At 34.0% G+C, this 9,043-nt stretch overlaps 1 long non-coding RNA gene across 1 annotated transcript; it reads right to left on the reverse strand.

The window, feature by feature from the left end:
* Positions 1–773: 773 nt before the first annotated feature.
* LOC142164759 (uncharacterized) lies at positions 774–7,630 on the reverse strand. The gene is made up of 2 exons (XR_012695720.1): positions 7,326–7,630; positions 774–1,104 (listed from the first exon to the last, which is right to left on the reverse strand). It is a non-coding gene; the product is annotated as an uncharacterized LOC142164759 (long non-coding RNA).
* Between the last annotated feature and the right edge of the window lie 1,413 nt (positions 7,631–9,043).

Raw genomic sequence — 9,043 nt, forward strand, 5'->3', positions numbered from 1 at the left:
TTACAATCAGGTCGCTAAAGGATCTTTAGCGACGGCATAATTTTCGGTCGTTAAACATGCTTTTTAGCGACAGGATTTTCCCCTCGCTAATTTGTTATCCGGTCGTTAAAAGTCTTTAATGACAACAATGTATTAAGAGCCCGTTTGGCTTAGCTGATTTGGAGTAGCTGATAAGTATTAGGTGCTGAAAATTACTTTTAAGTGCTGAAGCTGATTTAAAAAATAAGTAGTTACGTGTTTGGATAAAAATGCTGAAATTAATAATAAGCAACTAAAGAAATGGGTATACGAAGAGTTTTGTTTTAAAAAGAAGTATTTTAGGGATAGAATAGTAAATATTTTGGTCAAACTTAAAGTGCTTATAAGCTGAAATTTAATAAGTTGGGGGAGACCAACTTATGGCTTTTGGCTTATTTTTGACTTATAAGCACTTAACTTATAAGCACTTTTAATTTTGCCAAACGCGTAAATAAGCCAAAAAGTGTTTATAAGCCAATTTGACCAGCTTATAAGCTTAGTCAAACACCCTCTAAGTCAATTCAAGTGCTTTTAACGACTGATATTCCCTTCGTTAATTGTATAATTACTTTTAACAACCAAAATTCTCTTCGTTAATAGTTATTTATCTATTTGAGAAACATGTCGCTAAAGAGTTTTAGTGACCACATTTTTCTTCACTAATATAAAAATGTAATAAATATAATAAAAATTGAAGTTACATGAATAGTAATAGTTAGTTTCATGCTTTCATACACGCTCAACAACAATGAAAATAAACCAAATACTTGATATCTTGTTTATACAAAGAACTAAAGTATCATATTTACCAGAAACCAATCCAAATTGTAGAAACCCATCTTACTAAAACAATGAAAAGTATAAATAATGCAAACCATCTAGGAGACAACTGGAAGCATAAAGTGAGATGAGTTAATCATCATTTTTAATAATTCCTAAAAAGAAAAAAAAAAAGAAAAATTGCAGCATATATATGTACATAAGACAGTGTCTTTAAACCATTACTGACGAACCAAAAACCTCTTGTACTATAACTTGCTCTATACTTTCTTCAAGGATAGGTTCTTCGGGCTTCAAATTTTTGATCTGTTAAAATAACAAATTTATGCCAGTTTAATAACAAAGAATAAACAACTCAAGAAGAAAATGAACACGTTAAAGGGAAAATGAACAGATAACACCTTAAATTATCGAATGAATAGATTGATAACCATATTCACGAGAAGTAAGTTGACCAGCCAAAGAAGTGATAAGTTCAATTAAATTCTAGCCAAGTACCAGACTAACTAGCTTATTGGAGATGTAATTTTACCTTTGCTTTTTTTGGTTATGTGAGGCAGGAGTCCTTGGGGATAACCGATTAAAAAAAAAACTGAGGCACAAGTCAATGGTAGTCTAGATTTGCAACTATTGCAGCATCTGACATAGCCTCCTATGTTACTACAATTCCAAATTCCACATCTAACCGAATGAATCCCTCTTAGCTACTAGGACTGCAGTCTCTATCTACATTCACCTATGTTTCTATCAATAGACATCATGAATATCAGAATGACAATAAATTTAAAAAGGACATTATAAAAAGTACTAGACAAAAAAGATATATGTTAACTACCAGGAAGAATAAATAATCACTTCTTAGTCCCCAAATGATTATGCGATTTCCTTGGTTAACATTATTTGCCACCATGAGACTGAGTATCTGGCATCTCTTCAGGTTGTTACGTTGTTCCTACATCATCCCCCACCTTTTCTACCACATAATCTGACACTCCTCATGTCCCCCCTCTTCTACCACTTTTCTATTAAGTCACCATTGCTGTTATTTTGTCCCAAGTTACTGATAGCCCTTTTACTGGCAGGCATCTTACTTGAAATTGCATGACACCACTTTCAAGGTACTCCCTTCAACTTCAAAACCTCTAACATGTTCAAATAGTTTGCATGAAAAAGACGCATGAGGGCTTATCGCTACGATCTCCCAACAGTCACGTATCCTCACTATGTCTTAGCTGGGAAGTAGCATTCAAACAAAATTAAGTATTCGGCAGGTCGTAACCGCAGAAAAAAGAGGAGTTATTGACTTGAAAACTTTATCTAAAGAAATACTAAGTGGGATGTACAGTATAAAATGAGGCCTGTGTGAAACTAGTCACATGTATTAAGCAACAAAAATCAGAAGGAATACTCAATTTCTGTATGTATTTGTTAGGGGTTACATCTCTCTTGTAGCTTGGATAGAGTCTACTTAATCGATGAAGTGGGAGATGTAACAAATATAAGTTATAATTGTATTCCTTGAAGTATTACCCTACCCACATAAAGAATAGAAAAACTCTTTCGGGGCGATTCATGGATGATGAGCATATAGCACTAACCCATATCCAATGTATGTAGTCTACAAAATCAGCTTATAACAACAGAGTAAGCTACTCATCAGGTGTCCCCGTACTTTAAAATCAGCTTAATAGAAAGGATTGACTCGCCGCTATTACCATGGAGCAAGGAGGAAGAACTACAAGTGTAGGAACAGAGCTACACAAAACTAGGCAAAGAGCTATGTCGTATGACACAAGGCAATCTCTAGAATATATAGGAGATCACATCCATGTAAGTATGTAAAATTAAAATCATCAGTATTACTTTCGGCAGATTAAAGAAAAAACAGATTCCAAACTGAAAACAAAAAGGAACATTATTTCTTTATTCTTTTCTAACTAAAACACCCAGACCACAGATCAATTCTTTGAACCCCATGTACCCTTTTCCTCCTTAAACTTAACAGTTACCTCCCACTCTCTGACCCCTCCTTGGGTCATCACACCCCGCCCCCAAATATCCTTCTGTCAAGCTAAACCAGCCTGTTGAACTGTTGCATAATGAGAATCAACAACTTGCGAAAGATAGTGGGAAGAGTATGCAACAGGAGGATGGTAACGCAATGTCAAGAACTGGGCAATTAAAACCTACAGGCACTGATACAAATCAGAATTTTTGAGAGAGTTTAGGAGTTCGACCAACAATCTCAAAGGACATTGTTCCTGTTGAGGATGTCAAACCTGTGGCAGACCATGTAGCTACTGAAACCACGCCAACATTACATGTTTCCAATCCAAAAATAGCTAAAATTATAAAGAAAACACAACATGCCATGATGTTGAACAACAATCCAATGACCAGGCCAATCATGATCACTTTAAACACATCGGCACAAGAGATTCCTTCACAGTTAATGGAGTCATTTGGGGAACAAGAAGGTGATTCGGGGCAGCAACTTTACAGGGAATAACCAACAATTGGAGAAAGGTATGGCCTCAATATCTCAAGCAAATTCTACAAATAAGGTACTGGTTTCTAAGGAGCAATTAGCTGTTACAAGTGAATTCTAGTGCAATCATAAGACTTGGGCCTATCAAGTAGAAGAGAATGAATAAGATGAGATGAAAAACGACAACTCACACTGCATGTTATAGAAACTTCCACCAGTACATAAAATCAGACAACTCACAACTTAAATATTCAATTTCTCAAGCAATATTTCTAAGAAAATGGAAATTGAGAATTTCTTGAAGGAAGAACAGTTTAACCTCTGATGCCCCTCAAAAATGCAGTGAAGTTCTATAATTTCAACATAGATTTAGGATCCTGGTATCTTTGTTATTGACTTATCTAAGTATATCAGAATAGCAGGGATGCCAAAAAGAATCTTGATGCTAGAAAGCTTCTGTAATAATGCTTTTACAGATGACTTCAATGTTTCCTTGGACTTTACAATGACAACCCCACATAATATCCTCTAGGCTAAAAGACATGATTTCCCTATCAGATTAATAATCAAGCCATTCAAACCAGAGAATTATTTTCACAAGGCAGTAGGTGTTGTTAGAATTATTAATAGCTTGCCTATTTTTGGAGGTGAAATATTGGTTTTTTGGTATCTTTTGCAATATGCTTCTTTGTGCAAGTACAACTATTGTAAAGGATTAGCTGAAGTTAGTGTTTGATTTCACTTATCTTGCCTGCTTCTCATTTACCTATACTACTTGCTCCTTCTCAAAGTTATGGTTGTAGTTTTATTCTTCAGAGAGTTCAAGAGTTCATCAGGTAGTATTAGTTTGACCAGGTAGAGAAGTCAATATGAGAATTGCTTTATAACTTTAGAACATCCTAAAGTAGCAGTACGACATTAAGTTTAGGTAGGAGTATTACTTAATAGAATGATGTGACAGGAGAAGGATTGCCTTAGAGGGGATCTTTTTTGTGTGGATGAAAGTGGAGGCCACTAGGACTTTTAGTCGGGTACTATCACTAAAACAATGAATATTCATGAAAGAGATTTCCTTTCAGATAGATTACCATCATTTTTGGGAAAGTTGATGCCTTAGTTTTGTGGAGGGATCCCAGGAACATAGTTTCAACAAAGAAAGAAGAGGAAAGTCAAAGGCAACATATCGTAATTGATAAGATGTTGAATAATTACAACATTTTATCTAGCTCTGTTTATGAGTTATCTAATCCTAAATAAAAGCTGGTACACTTCTAGTTTTATGCTGTTCTCTACTCTCTGTGGCATGAACATAAACATCAAGGAGCACAGTCTATCTGTAGGAGCATAATGACCTGGCAACATATAGAAAATCTTTTATATCTTGTGTCTCTACCAACCAAACTACACAGGCATATACGAATGCACGTAGCACATTTTGCAGAAATCATAAATTACAAATTAGCACTTAACCAAAAGGCGTCAAAGTCTAGATTACTTTTAAAAGTCATGAGAGATAAACTAAGTGTATTTCCCAAAAGGAGCCTGGATGAATAAGAACAGATAGATAGTCTTCTAGTATATTGCAATTACAAAGCAATATTTCCAACTGAAATGAGGCAGCAGGGCTTTAGGATTAGGGAACCTATGCTAGTGCCATTGAAGGCACTACGCATACCCAGAATGCCAGCCAAACTTTCTTATTAAGGAAAATGTTTCTCACATAAGCCAAAAAATAATTCCATCACAGTAAGTTCATTTATTGAAAATAAGCAGGACCAGACATTTCTTTTTAAAAATATATTTATCTCAATGGTGATGGAAGATTCTTAACCAACATAAGTACATTAAACACGAAACACTAACTAAATATAAAATGGAACACAAGAAAGATTAAGAAAACAAGAGCAATTGCATGAGACTTATTAAGATAGATCTTTGAGAAGAAAAGGAACTCTTGAAGGAGACTAAATGCTATTATAGAAGGCCTGCAGTTCTAATTCTAGTAAAAATACATCACAGTTAATCAAAACAAATGCTACACCTAAGTTGGTCAACCTCCGAAAGCTGCTACACCTAAGTTGGCTCCTATACAGGGAGCTAGTACAGTGCAACAAAATGATGCTCATGGCCAACAAAGCCACTTCGAGGGGCATGTTCAAAGTCAAGAGAATTAGGATGGTATATGTTAAAATGTTCTAGATACATTTTCCGTGTTTAGATTAAGAGTGTGTGTATGTATATATATATATATATATATGTAGGCTTGGAATTTAAGTATTTCTCCATTTAATAACTTTTTTTATTTAGGAATCTTACCTTAGTCCAAGCTTCCCTTATATTAAAGTCTAATGAAATATTTCCTTGCCTAAACTCCAATATGGGACGACGCCCTTATTTCATTCACGACCAATTCAACAGAAGTTCAAGTTCTTTTATGTTTTCTATCTTAGAGTAGTGTCTATCAGAAATTCAATCCATGATCATTAAAAATTGAACTTCTTCCAAATATGCTAGGTCTACATCTTTTCGCTTAAATTGGAATAGTGGTTGCAGTCCAGCATTAACTTTATGTACAACATTTTATACCTGTCAGTACTGCATATCCATTAATAGCTTTCCAATAAATTTGTAGCCAAAGTTAAATCGATTCCCCTAATATACAATAAATGAAACCTATAACAGCCTTTGGATTTGTCAGCATGAACATAGTTGAACACAGATCTGAAGCTATTTTTTTTAAATAAGGATAAGGAGGAAGCTATTAATAGCCAAAGTGTGTACTCAACAAGGCCAACAAATGACACAGATGTCCCAACAATCACAAGTAACACAACAGGTATCACACAAGGTGTTTCAATAGGGCAACAACAAGGATCTGCTATGCGACTAATTGAACTCAAATTCAGAAAACGTAGTACATAACTGATATTCAAAACAACAGTCTGCTCAACTGACACCCAGCCCCCACATCTCCAGCCCCCCTACTTACAACTCAATATCAAATCCATTCTTGGATTCTACTGCTCCTGTTTTTACCCTTTTTCTTGCAATTACTGTCGAGTATTCCAGCTAACGAACTTTTACTTCTTTTTTCTGATAAATTAAATTTAAAATATCAATATTCAGTTGAACACAATTATTTGTGAATTAAAAACAGAATTCTAACATGTTTCATGAATTCTTAATGAAAAAAGTTACAGATTTAGAGAGATCCAAGCAAAGAACAACCATCGTTATATATATTCTGGAAAAACAATAACTAGAACAACAACTAAAGTATATATTCTGGAAAAACAACAACTACAAAATGAATTAGTCCATCGTTATAATAAAATAAAAATAAAAAGAAGCTAAAGTATATTGTACAGTAACAACGCCAAATTTTTGTTCATTTTTGGGAGTCACGTCCGAACCCCCAAAACACCAACCAAGCTCAAGCATGATCCATGACCGAAGATCAACAGGTCAAAAACTAAAATATATATTTTTGTTTTATATCTATGTATAAAACTTAACTCCAAAAGCGGAGGAGTAATAGTCGAAAATCAGAGAAGAAAACTTAAATCTTTGTATATCTCTTCCTGTAATCTTTTTTCTGGAATTTGAAACGCGAACAGAAAATCGAAGAAGAATACCTAAAAGCAGAGAAGAAAATTTGCCCTTAAAACCCTAGCTTTTCACTCACTTTTTCTGTTCAAATCTTAATAATTGAATTTGAACAACGAGAAACAGTTTTGGAGAAGCAGAAAAAAATAGTTTATCTCTGAAACCAATTTTTTGAGAAGCACTTTTGAGAAAAATACACTTAGAAATAGTTTTTTAAAGCTTGGTCAAACATTAATTGCTGCTCAGAAATGCTTTTCAAACTAATTAGCCTAACACAAACTGCTTTTCGCCAAAATAACTTTTGAGAAATGCACTTTTGAAAAAAAGTATTTCTCAAAATAAGCTGATTTTTGCAGCTTGGCCAAACAGGTATTAGAACTGGGGTTTCATCTAAACTAAAATTACCATAAAAGGGTACAATTTCAAAACTTACCTTGATGAGAAGAAACGTGAGCAGTTGTTGTCAATGGAGGTGACCGGCAATTTCTCTAATACGATGAGATTGACGTCTGAACACCAGTAATTTCGCTGAATTTTACTTGCCCTTCTAAGAGAAATAGCAGTTTCACCTGAATTTCACTTGCCCTTCTAGGAGAAATAGCAGTTTCAGTTTCACGTTTTGCCCTTCTAGGAGAAATATGTGTTCTGTTGGAGAAGTCTGAGGATTTTTTCCTTCTTTTTTGGAGGGAGATTGGCGGATTGGGCAGGAAACAAAGTGGGAAATGTTTAGCGCCAATTTTACCTGTATATATCTATATCTATATTTATATACTTTTATATTCTTTTATAATAATAAAAGGACCCTAACTTAAAAGTTAAATTTCTAAAATACCCTCCTTACTTTCACCCAAACACCCAGCTTTAAAAAAACGTTGATGCCAAAAAGTTGGTGTCCCTTCAAATTACCCCTAACTAATCTTTCTAAAAGGTTTTATTTTAACAGTTGCAACCTTTAGACAACTTTTAACATACACCCCAACATTAATGCCATTAGGGTTGGATAGGTTTTATTAGCCCTTTTCGTTTTATATACTCCTATAATTTATATGTATTTACCCTACTATTTAATAGTAATATTTAAATTAAGGAACAAGAAGAAAACTATTCGAAGCGTCATTTCCTGTATGTTGTGCTTCTTCATAATAGTAACTTAGTGTTTTCAACTGTAGGCATTTAGAACCTTATCTATTTAAAAGGCTTCCAAGCCAATAATGAGAGGTAGTGCCATCCGTATGGAGTAATACCTTTCTGCTATTTTTCTTACTAAAAACAACTTCAGCTATCATCCAAAATATATTGTGACATTCGTTCACTACAAAAATCCACATTATTTTCTGTCTGTCTTCTATTACTTATCCTTATTGGATTGAGTTCTTGTGATAGACAAAATATAAGAGCGCAACTTTAATTTCTTGAGGATTAAATCATTGTATCCTAGGAACAGAATTTTCATTTAACCATTTGCATTGTATAAGGAAATTAATATCCTAAAAATAGTTTCCTATATATGTATTTCCTACAATCGTTCTATATTTTACACAAAAGTTTGTTGCATCATTTCACCCTTATAAATTATTTTTAATATATCTACAACAATTTTTGGATAGTAATTTTTCTAATTCAATGAAGTCTTCTTTGTTGTGCATACAGTACCAAGATGTGGAAAGACGACTTAAAAAATTCAGTGGAATTAAACTACTATGATTACGTTGTTTGTCCTAAATAGAAAACAATGAAGCAAATTTGTTGCGAACAATCTCGCATCAATTTGTTTGATTCACCCGAGAATCATTTTGATACAAGAGGAAGAGGGCGTCACGATCCGTGAAAACCCGCCGGCGTTGCGAAAATAACTTGCAATATAATTATGTGATCCTCTTTGTATCTGTGTCACTCTTTGTATTTATTTGTAAGCCACTTTACTTGTGTATGAATTCATACACTATTTTGGTTTAAAAGTTAAGTATATTTTTATTGCAGTGTATAAAAGGATGGCGAAGAAGAGTATGACAGTAATACTGTGTGAAGAAGCAGCCAAATCAAATATTTCAAAAGTGGAATCTTGAGGAAAAAAATAAGGTCAAACAAAGGCAAACATATTGTAGAGGGAACGACATACATATTCTTGAAGGCCGCAATCATCAAAGAACT

Source organism: Nicotiana tabacum, chromosome 10 (assembly GCF_000715075.1).
Source record: "Nicotiana tabacum cultivar K326 chromosome 10, ASM71507v2, whole genome shotgun sequence".
Lineage (NCBI taxonomy): Eukaryota > Viridiplantae > Streptophyta > Magnoliopsida > Solanales > Solanaceae > Nicotiana > Nicotiana tabacum.